A 15,158-nucleotide genomic window follows, 5' to 3' on the forward strand; every position below is an offset into this window, starting at 1 on the left:
ACTACAAATATTATTTTTGCATTCCCATTTGCTCAAATAGCATAAGAAAAAAACAAGACAGTGTTAACAGTGCTAAAATAGAGAGAAATGTATTGTGCTGGTCAGAAGAAAGATGTACAATTTACTATAACTTTTTTTTTTACTATCACTTTTTCTGTCTGTCTGTCTATCATCTATCTATTACTATATTATGATTATTATGAAGGCAGAATGTGTCCTCGTCCGTAAACAAGTCCCGCAGGATTAGGCTAATAAAGTCTTTGGGCCATCCTTTAAGGAAACTCACAAGCCATTTCCAGTCCACCTCTCTCTGTGCCAAAACTTCACAGTCCTGAAAAAGAGGGAGAACCCAGCAGATTAAAACCATCCCAGTCTGTTCTCTCTCCCTGCCTGTTCTTCAAAGACCCGACTCCCAGATTGTGTCTTAGATAATGCAGCGATCGGACACGAGGAGATTTATTTTGGAGAGAGAATAGATAACATGCCATGAACAGAACGGTCACTTGAGTGCACAATTATAAATAAACATTGGGTTTTCTTTTTCAGTTTTTGGATGTGGTCGTCTCTTCGCTCCGGCTGCTTTGGTCCACATCTGATTCGGGGCTCGCTGAGACACGGAAAACACAGATGAGTTAAAAAGGCGTGGTAATGTGCGTGTGATCTGTGCACGGTAGTGAGACGGAGCTGTGGCAACAGAGGGAAGGGTGACTGAACAAGCGCAAACCTCATCCCTGTTCTCTTTTCCCCGCCGTGACTGGCTCATAAATATGCATTCAGGTAAGCTGCCACATCCCTTTGCTGGCCGAACCCTTTTGCTCTTTTCACTTCAGAGTCCTTCAGAAGTGGCGACAGTGACAGTAGTTGCCCGATGCACTACTGGTGCTCTGTGGTGTGGCCACGTCCCAGGGCCTGCCCCGGCCCCTCCTCGGCAGAGCCGTGGCCCTCTGAAGAGATTAAAAGATTTATGTCACAGCAACAAAAATCTTGAGAGAGTCTGCGCTTAACTTACTGGGCTCTGGCCCAAAGGCATTGTTTTGAAAAGAATTAACCTAATGTATCTCAAACTTTTGAGGCTTCTCCTGAGAGAGAGCTCTGTCTGTCTTCCCATGGCTTAGAAAGACAAATCTACGACAGCTTTATTTTCTGATGGTGTCAATAGAAACAGTGTGTGGTTGTGGGACTGTCCGTTGTACTTTTTATTTTATTTTTTACATTCAAATTTGAATTGGCATCCTGTATGCTACCTCCATTCAAATTCAATTTAAATTCTGAGTGTAGTAATAAATGGCACAATTTACAGCACCATAAGTGGGTGCAATTCATTCTCAACGAATCTTTTCTATACTCCAATAGACCATCACCCTCATAACAAGGGACACACCAAACACAAATCTAAATTATATAAGCTCTCTTTAAATACTGGACTAGTAAATTATTTGAATGTCCCAAATATCTGGAAAATAAAATCCTAAAGTATTTAAAGACCCCCTGTGGTGAAGTTTTTAATGTGGTGTTTTTAATATGCTTTAAGACAAACTATGTGCAAAGTCATAAGTCAACACCATAGCTGAGTATTTTCTCTTTAAAACTGCAGTGAAAAAAGACAGTGTTCTCTACGTCACAAACTATATTGTAACCAATCACGTCAACATGTGTGTGGGCTTTAGCATATCACTATGATGCCAGCAAGGGGTCGCTGCAGAATGTCCAGAAGTTAAAGCCGGAGCAAGAACAATCTTTGCTGAGTTTTGTTGGTGGCCATGATGTTGTGGCCCTCCTCCCCACGGGGTTTGGGAAAAGTTTATGGCAGATGGATCTTATGGATCTCTGAGCTGGTGTGAATGAGTGGCGGGGCTAATTTGCATATTTATGGATCTACTTTTACTAAATGCAGCAAGGATGTGGAGTTAAATTCAGGCTATTTTAAGGCAGGAATAATTTTTTAAACATAATTTTGGTGATCAAAGATAAGTTTTAAGGGATACAATTATTGACTAGGGGGATTTTAAATGTATTAAGTATTTAAATCTCATCTTAGAATTTATGTTGATTCCAAAACATGGGAAGAAAAAAAAATATTTTAAATTGCATTCTCCCTCAAATTTGTTAATGCGTTTGAACTGTAATGCCTGGAGGTTTTTTTTTTTTTTTTTTTAACAACATACCCTGATGTTGTGGGATTCCTTTCTATAATTTCTGCTTTATTCTTATGTGCATAATAACGGTAGAGATGGTAATTGATCCATCAACACTGAAACATCACATTTTATTTTTCTCCGCCACATCATGCCTTCCAGATTGCAGCCCAATCACAAACAGCTTGTTGAGAAAGTCACACAGCCGAGCAGATGATGGGGTGGTGTCAGATACACATGTCTGTAGCAGGGGCTGATGGGAATCTCACTGTGTTTGGGGAAGAAGGGGTCAGCGGGAAGACGTTGATTGGGCAGTGAGCCAAAGCTCTCCTGCACAAGGCATTGCATTGATCCATACCCATGCAGCTTTAGAGTGCTTTCTGCAACCTTCATAATCACTGCAGGAATAAGCAACTGCACACTCAGAAGCCATCTCTTTCAGTTCACATCCCTCTGTCTCCTGCTCGAAAATTTCAATGTTATGATATGGAGAGGAAGAGGGGTATATATACACAAACCCATAAAAACATTTTTTTTTTTATTCAAAGGGATAGTTCACCCAAAAACATTTGTGCTTCATGGACCGTTTATCAGTTTGGACCAATGTCAGTGCAGATCTTGATCAGAAATTTTACATTTCTCTGGCATTTCTTTCTTTTTGTTGTGTCAAAAACGTATCGAACCGAACAGTGAATTTTGTGAACCGTTACACCCCTAATAATTTGGTTGTAAAACATAAAGTGTTGCAATTGCAACTGCGTTTTATCACTTATTCTGTTACAGTGGCTTCTGAACATACATTTAGAAGTTTATTTTAAAATGCAAAATATTGAAAATCAAAATAAAGCTCTGTAAACACTTGCAATTTTTGCAAGGCTATAAGTATTTCCCATCTGGTAATCAAATGTTCTAAACACATTTGTGGCCAGATAAAGGAAATACGTCGTGTAAGTAGACAAGTGGTCAAATGCAAAGACCGCAAGAGTGGGTATTTGGACAGACCCATTAAGTTTCATTGTAATATAATCTGGTGCAGGTAAATCACAGAGATCTTTGAGGCTGCTAGCTCGACCAAATGCTGCCCATCCTGGACTGAGTGGAGCCGTAACTCTCCTGACCTTGCTGTCAGCCGTTGAGCCATCCGAGCTGATGTGCCTAGCCTCCTCGGCCTGTCTGTCACGGGGGCATCAGTGCTGTGGAAATGGTTCATTTGATTCTCTGACACTGGATAGCGTGAGTTGGCGGGTGCAGAAACAGAGGTTAGCCTCACCATCTGACAAGTGGGCACAAGAATGCACAGGAAGCAGAGATAAAGATAGGTAGAGAGACACAGAGAGAGAGAGAGAGCTTCTGAGCGTTTTCATGAAGGACGTCGGGTAATATCCAAAGCCAAGCTACACAGCTGGGGATCAAATCCCATAGATGCAGCAGAGCAACTTAATTAGAATTCATAAGGTGCAAAAAGTGATTTGTGTTTGTGTGGGCACAGTATGAAAAAGATGAACAATAGACATTATCTGCAAAAGAAACCTTTTAAAAATAGTATTTATATATTCAGCTTTTCTGCTAATTTTCTGTTTATAAAGCTATGTATATAATATCCCACATTGATTATCAATGTAGTCTTTAGCTAACCTCAAATGAATATCCGTGTGTGTGTATATGTATGTATGTATATATATATATATATATATATATATATATATATATATATATATATGATGTGTGTGTGTGTGTATGAAAGTATATAGGCTACATTTCACAGTATGAAAAATGTATATTAATTTTGAAATACATCTATTACCCGTCATTTTAATAGTCATATTTTAATAAGTCGTTTAATAGGCTCTGTTTTTGTTCACATTTTCATTTTTATTTACAAACTTACAGGACAAGTATATAGCCTAGATTAGCCTAGAACAGAGACCGTGTGGTGTGCGCCACTTTTCAGGTTTCCATCATGAATGTTTGTCCAATAGATTGCAATAGGCTTTGTTACTTTTGAAACAAAGTCTCAGCTTTCAAATTCTTCTTATTTTGGCGCTCTTTAATGTGGCGTGCGAGATCACTGTAGCGCCTCTGTTCAAGCGAAGTGAAGCACGAGTGAACGCCATCATTACTCCTTCTACCTTACAGAACGAAATAAACATGAATGAACATCAGAAAATATGTTGAAATATATATAGTCCAATTTACCGAAATCCGTATCATGTAATATCATGACGTTATGTAACTCAGAAAAGCCATTCGTTGAATATTAACATAGTCAGCAAGAACGCACTCGCCACCAAGCGGACAGGAGGGAGAATTACAGTTACAAGTTACAATACATCAGCCTCAGTGTAATCTGTCAAAATGACAGATAGCTTTCAGATTTTTCCATCACTGCTAAAAATATTCTGTCAATTACGAAAAATGTTTGGTTAAGGATACCTCTGATATACATTTATAACTGTCAGATATAAATGTCTAATGTATCACTAAAATTTGAAGTAAAAAATTACAATAAAAATCCACATACATACAGTATGTGGATGTATATCTAATTTATCCACTGAGACTCCAGTTATTCAATGAGCTATGGTAAGTGTACTGTTAACCTCTTTGGGTATGTGTGTCCTAAATGACTACTTATTATTTTCAGGCCAGTTGCTGTGGTCAGCAGCCCTGCTGTGTTTGTGTAGCGATCTGACTCCCGTCGTCAGGTTTCACTCCTCAAGACTGACAACAGTCTCCAGTCATCCACTGATCTGAGACACTGTTACCATGTTGCCGTTGGCTACCTGAGTTCAGCCAGGCCAGACGCCATGACAGAGCGGCCCACTCATGTCCTGCCAGGCTTCAACCGTTTAGATAAACAGTTTAGGCTTTCAAAGGCTTTCGACGGACACCAATCCGCACATTTTGCCTGGCTCGGTATGTGTCTGCATGCTACGTGTTAGTTGAGTACTGTCCTTGACCCCCTTTGCTGAAATTATGTTTGTGGATTGTGGGTATGTAGTGATGCAATTTTACTTCCATCCTGTGGTGGAAGAGCAAAATAATTGCAAAAATAAACCTTTGTTAGAAACCAAAATCACATTCATAAATCATTTAATTTAGCAGCGAATTGCTATAAAATTCCATCTAGGTTGAATGACTTTGTTACTCTGTCTTTTTTTGCTAAGTTCCAAGCTATTCTGAAGAAAATTAGTCCTCATTCTGTGCGAATGGATGTCACCTCACACATCTGCCATCGCTTCAGACCCCAATTATCATCCTGAGAATTTTAAATTGTACATTAACTTAATGGCAATTGGATTGTGTATGTTCATACCGCATCCTGACACTGGAAATTAAACAGGGTTCAGAATTATTATGCAAAAAATTGGCCCTTGATACACAAGCCCAATCAAATTTGTAGGAAAACCATTTAGCCCGTGTTAAGGATTAATGACGGCCATTGGAAACAATTTGGAACTTAATCAGTTTAACTGAGGAGGGTAAATTTAATATGATAATTGATCCGCATAAAGCAAGAGTCACATAGCGGGGAAGCTATGCAAATGACTGACCCTTACCTAGTGACTAATCGGCAGATGCGCTGATGCTGGGATCTGTTTTCATCAGGGAACTTTGAGGAACTTCCGAGTTTAGGAGTGCAAGGCCTCCTTGGAGTCCAGGAAGCGAACCTATCCCGTCTCACACTGGGCCCTGTTGTGGTCAACCTACATTTCCATAATTCACAGCTTCCCCTGCCATGACAGCGAGACGCAAATAAGTGTTTCTAATGATATCAAATGGAGTTGTAGAGGACAGTGTTTTAATGCAGTGAAGGGGCTCCCAGTGGGACTGTTATTGCCACTATAGAACATCAGTTACACAGTTGCAACAATAGTCTCTTAATTGATTCATTTAATTAGCGGGAGATGCAGCCAGTGCTGCGTCTTGTCATCTTGTATCTTAGGGGGTCCCGTACAGCCTGTGTGCTGTCTGCCACTTAACAGTCCCTGCACTTGTCACTCTCCTATTAAAGTGTAATTATATGTAAATGAAAAACCACAAAACATGTCAGAAGTTGCCAAATTAATCGTCGTTAGATATACCATGCTTCTGGAAAGATACGGGGAGAAGGAAGTGCACCCTGAGTAGTATGTCTATATATATATATACCTGACATGAGCCTGTGGAGGAGAACTTCAACTCCTCTCCCTCAAGTAACAATGCTATGAAAGGTGACACCCAGTCTTCTGTTGCCTTGGTGAAAAAGTAATTGCACCCTGAACATAACCACCTTTTCCACTCTTTTGGAGCAACAACTGCAGTCAAGCAGATAATCATATCGCTGTGGAGAAATTTTGGCCCACTCTTTGCAGAATAATTTAGCACATTTGAAGGGTTTGTGGGCTTCCAAAATTCCTTTACAGCGATGTGGAAAAACTGATTTCTAATTTTACAGAACAGCCGTTACTTTTTCCACATAGGTCCGGTTGTTTTTTTTATTTTTTTTATTTATTAAATTAAATAATACACAAAATGTTTAATATATTATTTCTACACTGAATAACATTTAGTGTTAAAGTGTGTGTGTATGATTGTGACCAGTGACCACCCATATTAAATCATTTGTGTGGGAATATGGGTGCGCTTCCCTAGTCCAGATGTGTATGGATGCAACCACAATCGTCACCTGACATTGGCATCTGACATCTTACCTCAGGGGTAAGAACGTTTCATGAATAATTTTGTATCTAAAGGAGACCCTCTCCATACAAGTTCCGTCATTCAGGCATTTTTATATAGATCTTTTTTGCAAGTTGTCACCAGATTTATACCCCTTTCTGACATTGTGAATGACAAGTATTGATTGACCGCTCACAGTCTATGGACGTGTTATCAGTTAATTCCAGGAAAATGGAGGATTTGCCAAAATTGAGGAAAATCAAATGGGGGAAGCTGGGGAATTCTGGCCTGCTGAAATACTCCATTCAGAAGACACAAGTAATTGTACGTATTACATCCGATCGCTACCTAAGAGTGCGGTAGACCCCGTGCAAAAAAGTCTTGGGGCTTTTTCTATTGACTTGAGCACAGCAGTAACTCTTTGATAAAAGTGCAGAATACGAAGGCTTCTCTGTTCATTTGGCTTGCCCGCCCATTCTCCTTTCACTGTACCATAACACGCTGTGCGTTTAGGTCAATACACGGAAAGAGGGTTCGCGAGCATCATGAGGCTGGTTAATGGACACCCAAATTCACATTAATTTAAACGGATGCATACGAGTTGAACCGAATGACGAGGAACGGCGACCCATTAATCCTATTCAGCTGCATATCCTGTTGTGAGACTACTGTCATCCCCTGCACAGGGTTCTCAGATTAATTAATAGATTGAACTGATTTGCCGGCACTTACAGTAGGAAATATACTGTATTTGTAAATGTTAACTTTTAAAGGTGAGCCTGTCCCCTCTCGAGAGCGCGTTGAAAGAGAAAGGTTATAGTCACGGACGGGATTATCATTTTCTCAAATCCCATTAAATGCTCTTATCGGCGGTCAACCCAGAGGCTAAACTCTTTCTGCGGCCCTTTCATGCTGACTCAGCCTGCAAACCGAATCTCCGCGACCTGTATCAAAGCTTGATTGTTCTTTACACTTTGTTTCTGTGTGTTTTGGCTTTCCTTTCCTGTCTCAGTTACATAATGCATATTCGTACCCTATTTGAGAAGGATGATTAGAGGTTGAAAGAGGGATATCTACAGAGACAGAACAACGTTCTGGCCTGCTCCCGCTCTCTGCCTTCATCTTGTGTGTTTTGAGTAGTATTGTGTTCAGAGGCTAGGGAGAGCTGTGGAATTTCCTGTTCGGGGTAGGCCAACGTGCAGCTCCGCACTCGTTCCCTGCACCAGCGAAAGAGCGCTTTCAGTGAGCACTTGGAGCACGATCAGTGAGCTAAGAATATCTCGCGGCCCTCGGGTCAAAACTAAATGTGCTTCGACGGTTGACATTGCTGTGTTTATTTGGAAAAGGAAAGTAAGGATGGGCCAGTTGGATGAGGATGCCCTCTCTTTGCCCACAGGAAAAGGGCGCTGCTTTCATTAATCACAATGATGGTTTGAGCCTTGATTTCATTGGCTGAGGTAATAAAACAAATATGATTTTTATCAAAATTCAAGTGGGTAATAGGATACACAGAGAGAAGCTGCACAAATCCTTCTTTAGCAAATCCATAGACCGAGTAAACTGCTAGTATTATTAGTGACGAAACATTTATCAGCGCCACGGCCGACTCTATGTACTTTCTAAATATATTTTAGTTCTGTGTTTTGGTTGAGTCAAATTTAGCAGTAGGCGTACTGTATCAAAAGAGTTTTAAGCTCAATGAATGTTCTGATTTGAGGATTATCTGAGAACTTCCTTTTCCTTGCTCTCAGATTACACAGGTGACGCTTTGCAAATCTTATCAGCGTTAGAGGACAGTTGTTTGTATGTGTTATTATGTGTTGAAGGGGTGGATTGGAATCCACTGCTGCTTCAATGTATATGTAATGGGTGATTATAATCAAGTTATTAATCAATATTTGTCCTTCTAAATATCAAATGAGTTGAATGACATCTCTGGAGATTTTACTTTGTTATAAAAGTTACCAGTGTGATTACTGAAATGTTATTTTCATGTATTCTTTAATGTATGTATTTGATATATGAATACAGTAACAGTGCTTGCTTATTTAGCCCGGGTCCCAGAAATGAAATAGGAACTTGTGTTTGAGAAAGGTCTTAAACGTGTTAAAACATATAGGGGTCATTGAAGCCAATAGTTTAAGGGACCATTTCTTTGTTAAAGCCTTACTTTCCAGTTAGACTTAAGTGTACATGTAGCTCTCCTTGAGAGAAAGAACGCATTTTCTTGATGTTTTGAGAATACTCTCCTGTTTATAGTTAGAGCCTGGCCAAATCCAACCTTGGAAAAGCTGTGTGTCGGTGTGTGTTAGTCTTCTTGGTTACAGGTTGAGGAACCACTGGCATTATTGGAGATTGACTGAGTTGTTGTTCGGGACATGTTGGCGCCCAGCAAACCAAATTTGCGACCTGAAGGGTCATGACGTGCTTAACTTCAGGGTCCGAGTCTCAGCTGCATAATCGATGTTTCAGTCTATCTGTATACAGATAGATGTGTGTAAATTGCGTGGAAAATTGCCATGTTTATCTGTTTCTTAGCCAATGAGATTCATTCAACCTGTAAGCAATGACACAGCTTAGACCTTGGAAATGGTATAACTGCTGTGATCTTTGTAACTGTAAGTGGGGCGGCCTACGAACTCCTGTGTCAGTATTGAAGCTGACTTCTGATGATGAAACTGCAAACTATCTTCAGTAAAACTTTTCTTCAATTTATTATAATTCTGACTCCGGGTCTTCTTTCAAACATCTGGTCCTTGGGTCCTAAACTGTTGCCCCCCCTAACAGTGTCTACTCGGATTACTCTGTAAATGTGAATTATAAAAAAAAATCATGCTTTTGATTGCGCACACAAGGGGTCTCGTTGCGCTCTCAACAACCAGAGCATGTATTCCTTTGCCGTTTTATACATCCGCACTTTTGCATTTAATGGAAAAGCGCTTTAGCCCTGTCACACGTTACCTGAGCTCTCAAAGTTTGTAATCGCATTTGGTGAGCAAAACTCTGAAACTCTTTCAAATCATATCCTACAGAGAAAGTTCCTGTATGCTTTTATGAACTGTGAGTTTGTCAGAGTCAAAGGCCAACATTAAAACCACAGAGATTAGAAAGATTAATGCTGACATCTCATAGCCTCTCTAATATATGGAGTGATGTATGGTGTTCCTGTAGAATGACCTCACTCCCATGACTAATGGTTTCACTTTGCCGATGCAGAAAAGGTCATGACCCAGTGGATAGAGGAAATGGCCAGTTAGTGGGAGGTCATCCCACAGGAGATGCCTTTGGAGTGTCACAGTAGTGTCACCTGCACTGATTCACTACTTCAGACCCGGCACCTGACTCCCTACTAGAAAACACTGAACAGTCACCGGTAGAGCCTTGCATTTAGGAGAACCCGGCCTCACCCAGTAGAACAATTGCAAAGTGTCAATTTCAACTAAAAAATGAAGACAAATTGAAAGAGGAAACAATTCGTTCACAACAGGACACGCGGCTGTTGAGGATAACCTGCCTTCAAAAGATGCTGGCCTGACCGATCGGACTAGTTTAGCGCTAGGGCACTTCAAAGCATCTTGTCCCGAGCAGCTTTCCTGCCATTCTTGTTTACGGCTCTCAGGTTGCTATAAGTAGCCCGGCATCCTGTCCCCTGCCGTCTCAGGTGGATTGACTTTGTTTGTGTAGCTGAGACGCATGGATTTAGTGGTCCTTGGTGCCTTCAGACTTCTGTCAATGGAGCTGTTCAGTTTACTAGTGCTGTGTCATTTATCACTCTGGAACTGGACAGCTGAAGGCCACTCACGGCCAAGTTCTTTTTCGTTCTTCACTTAGGGATGAGGAGAAGTTTGAAATACCTGAGCAGCAATATACTGTTAACCTATTGCGTAATAATAGCACCCATTACATAATCGCCACGGTCCAGTGGTAGTTCAGAGGTGTGAACTTATGTCACACCAGTTTGCTTTTTGGTCTCGCTTGAAGTATATCCTGCCCTTGAGAGTCTGGTTGAGTGTTTTTTTAAAGGCATGTAAGTGTGTAAAATAGCACCTTTAGGGATACAACTGCTGGGGTCACTGGGCCAGTACCCTCAGAATGTACACCTTATCTACACATGAGGGGTGCATATTAGTACTTCAGTGGTCTAGTTCACCCAAATTCTGTGATCATTTACTCGCCCTCGTGTTGTTCCAAACCTGCAGTGTATATATTAAATATTTAGAAAAATGTATTTTGGGTGTCCTTGCCCGTACTATCAAAGTCAGCTAGGTCCAATGTTGTTTGGACCCCAGTGTTTTTAAAATATCTTCTTTTGTGTTCCTAAAAAAAGGACAGTTTGGAACAAAATGAGGGTGAGAAAATTATTATTTAGTGTGATATTTGGCCGAACTATCTCTTTAAGGGTACATATTAGTAGGCTACCTTTTGAATGTACTGCCCCAGTGACTAGCAGTTGTACCCCTAAAGCTATATTTTAGTACTATTTAGTACCACTGTGTAGTACATGAAATGTACTGCACTGTGGTACTAAATAGTAATAAAATATGAAATGCAATGATGATAATGTACTTATATATGAACATGGAAACAAAACCATTTTTCCTTACCAGCAGCAGTCTTGAGATTCTAGACTTTTGTCTCTGGCATAACACATAGTTTTCCATGTTAATTACGCAGGCTGAAGAGGAGGAGGGGGTGGAGAAAGAGAAAACGAAAAATGAAACCGTATAGTCAACTTCATTTAGTGGTTTCTAATTGCACCCTACAGGCCCCTGGCAGACGGCAGGGGTCTCTCTACGAGTGGGACGCAGCAGTGTCTTTTACACGCACACACACACTCCCGGAGAAAGAGAGTGGCGAGAACATGAAACGGGTCAGAGATTAAACACTTTCTTTACACTGGTAATTAAGCCATCATCAGGCTGAGGGGCGTTTATTATCAGCCTGCCGCTTGTCTAGATGGATGTGAATTCTGAGTGAGCTCTTAAGACTTCCATCCACACAAACATGCTTGTGCGCACACATACACACGTAGCCTACCCGTGTACACATACGCACACTCATTTGTCTCTGCATAATGATGTCTTCGCGCACAGGGTAGAGACTGCATCAGGAAGCGGACAACTCCAACTCATTTATTAGGGCCTTTTATTTCTCAATATTACGTTATTGCTGAAATTATTGTATGGGCAGGGAGGTGCGTTATTTCACACAAGCTTTTATCATTTGCACTCACTGTGCTGTTGGATATGATTTAAAATGTATTATTTGAATCATTGACATCAAGCAGAAATGAATGTAGGTTTTAAAGAAAATATATTGATTGTATCCTGATTGCTATTTAAAAAGTGGATGGGGGAAAAAGTTGCATTTGAAGAACATGCACAGATCCAGCAACAGATGCGGCTTTTGTGTGTGTGTGTGTGTGTGTGTGTGTGTACATTACATTATCAGTTTCTTTAAAGGGTGCTATCAGCTGTCAATCACAGATTTTTAGGGGCTGAGATGAAAGACAGGGGGTCTTATAAATAAATGAACATGTAAATATTGGACTAGAATCGCCTGTAGTTTCAATTCATTATCGGATTGACTCTTAAAAAGAGAAAATATGTAAATGTTCATTTAAGTTTGTATTTTTGTCATACACAAGGCCTAAAAGTGTCTTATAAATATTGAGATGTGTAAATGAAACAAAGAAGCACAAATAGGGGATGAATGCTCACTATGTCATAAATTTAAAATTATATATATATATAAATAAAAAAGAGTAGACTGCATTTACATCAGCCAGTGTAGCTGTCTTAAAATGTCAGTCATCTTTAGACAATTATAGATGCAGCTTTCCTATAAGATGTTCTTATTTTGAAATTGGCATCATTATATATATCGAAATTACATACTACTGCTTGCTTATGCCAGCTTAAAGTAATGTTTAAAGTCAGTCAACACTTACCTTTCTTTTTGAGGATTTATTTACCACTGTCATTCTTTTTATCCATGGTTGACGTGGCGCATGTCTGTCTTTGGTGGTCTCGGGCCAGTCGGCTCAGCCCACCTCCTGAATGGCACACATGTTCCATTGTTAGACCTCTATGCATAATTGCACACAGTCACACCAACAGGGCGGCAAAAGTGGCACTTAGTCCAGTAAATTACCTTGGTTGGGTAATTACCTGCTTGTTCGGTGTAGTTTTGTGGTCACCTGTCAGACCAGCTCCTGTCCAGAATGTACTGCTACACCTGCACCTTTTGTCAGGACCCCATAACAGCATCTCCAACCACCTCCTCTTCACCACCCGCCTCTTCTTAATCACTTTCGACTTTATCTCCCCTTCCGCCCAATGGAGGGGTTATCTTCCACATTCATTACCTCACTGCTCTGATTACAGGGGAACAGGAGAGTGGTGGAGGTGTGTGGCGCGCAGCGCCCGCCATTCACTAAGTGTTTATGTAGTAACGCTTTGTGTCATTGTTATTAATGACTTGTGTTTCGGATATACCCGTCTGGATCAGATGAGGTTGGGCACAGAAGCAGCCACAGCAATTATTTGCGCCTGCCCGACAATGAGGGCAGATAGAGGAGTAAAGCTGGGAGTCTGCATTGCATTATCAAATATGCTACATGAGTATAACCCACAGGGTTTTTGCATGCGCCATGGTGTGTGCCAGGCTCCTAGGCGGGCAATCTCAGAGACAGTAGGGAGGCCCGGTGTTATTTCTAGGCACATTTGGCATGGCCTCCATGGGTGTTAGCCTGTCAAACTGGAACAGAAGTCATAAAAGCAACTTTTGATTCCATGTCTTTGGATACATACAGTGGGGAGAACAAGTATTTGATACACTGCCGATTTTGCAGGTTTTCCTACTTACAAAGCATGTAGAGGTCTGTAATTTTTATCATAGGTACATTTCAACTGTGATAGACGGAATCTAAAACAAAAATCCATAAAATCACATTGTATGATTTTAAAATAATTAATTTGTATTTTATTGCATGACATAAGTATTTGATCACCTACCAACCAGTAAGAATTCCGGCTCTCACAGACCTGTTAGTTTTTCTTTAAGAAGCCCCCCTGTTCTCCACTCATTACCTGTATTAACTGCACTTGTTTGAACTCGTTACCTGTATAAAAGACACCTGTCCACACACTCAATCAAACAGACTCCAACCTCTCCACAATGGCCAAGATCAGAGAGCTGTGTAAGGACATCAGGGATAAAATTGTAGACCTGCACAAGGCTGGGATGGGCTACAGGACAATAGATAAGCAGCTTGGTGAGAAGGCAACAACTGTTGGTGCAATTATTAGAAAATGCAAGAAGTTCAAGATGACGGTCAATCTCCCTCGGCCTAGGGCCCCATGCAAGATCTCACCTCGTGGGGCATCAATGATCATGAGGAAGGTGAGGGATCAGCCCAGAACTACACGGCAGGACCTGGTCAATGACCTGAAGAGAGCTGGGACCACAGTCTCAAAGAAAACCATTAGTAACACACTACGCCATAATGGATTAAAACCCTGCAGCGCACGCAAGGTCCCCCTGCTCAAGCCAGCGCATGTCCAGGCCAGTCTGAAGTTTGCCAATGACCACCTGGATGATCCAGAGGAGGAATGGGATAAGGTCATGTGGTCTGATGAGACAAATATAGAGCTTTTTGGTCTAAACTCCACTCGCCGTGTTTGGAGGAAGAAGGATGAGTACAACCCCAAGAACACCATCCCAACCGTGAAATATGGAGGTGGAAACATCATTCTTTGGGGATGGTTTTCTGCAAAGGGTACCGTATTAAGTACTTCCCTAAGTAAGTGCATTGAAGATGGGTCATGGCTTGGTCTTCCAGCATGACAACGACCCGAAACACACAGCCAGGGCAACTAAGGAGTAGCTCCGTAAGAAGCAACTCAAGGTCCTGGAGTGGCCTAGCCAGTCTCCAGACCTGAACCCAATAGAAAATCTTTGCTGAAAGTCTGTATTGCCCTGCGACAGCCCTGAAACCTGAAGGATCTGGAGAAGGTGTATATGGAGCAGTGGGCGAAAATCCCTGCTGCAGTGTATCAAATACTTATGTCATGCAATAAAATGCTAATTAATTATTTAAAAATCATACAATGTGATTTTCTGGATTTTTGTTTTAGATTCCGTCACTCACAGTTGAAGAGTACCTATGATAAAAATTACAGACTTCTACATACTTTGTAAGTGGGGAAACCTGCAAAATCGGCAGTGTATCAAATTCTTGTTCTTGTATGTATTTTAAAGAGGAATGGATAAATTAAAAGAGATATACAAAAGGTAAACAAAAAAACACATAGTCAACATAAAACCATTATATATAGAAACAATTTACACTACAGGTGA

General features: G+C 40.8%; 1 long non-coding RNA gene across 3 annotated transcripts in view; it reads left to right on the plus strand.

Annotated features, from left to right (window-relative positions):
* Positions 1–15,158, plus strand: part of LOC307001494 — a 92,163-nt gene that overhangs the window by 51,390 nt on the left and 25,615 nt on the right. For 2 of the 3 annotated variants that reach the window (XR_013798250.1, XR_013798253.1), the window contains exons 4-5: positions 547–777; positions 4,780–5,770. This is a non-coding gene — a long non-coding RNA (uncharacterized lncRNA). Of the gene's footprint in view, positions 1–546; positions 778–4,779; positions 5,771–15,158 lie in introns of those variants that run through there. The other variant, XR_013798251.1, reaches the window with a different exon arrangement.

This window comes from Phoxinus phoxinus, assembly GCF_949152265.1.
Source record: "Phoxinus phoxinus genome assembly, chromosome: 7".
NCBI lineage: Eukaryota > Metazoa > Chordata > Actinopteri > Cypriniformes > Leuciscidae > Phoxinus > Phoxinus phoxinus.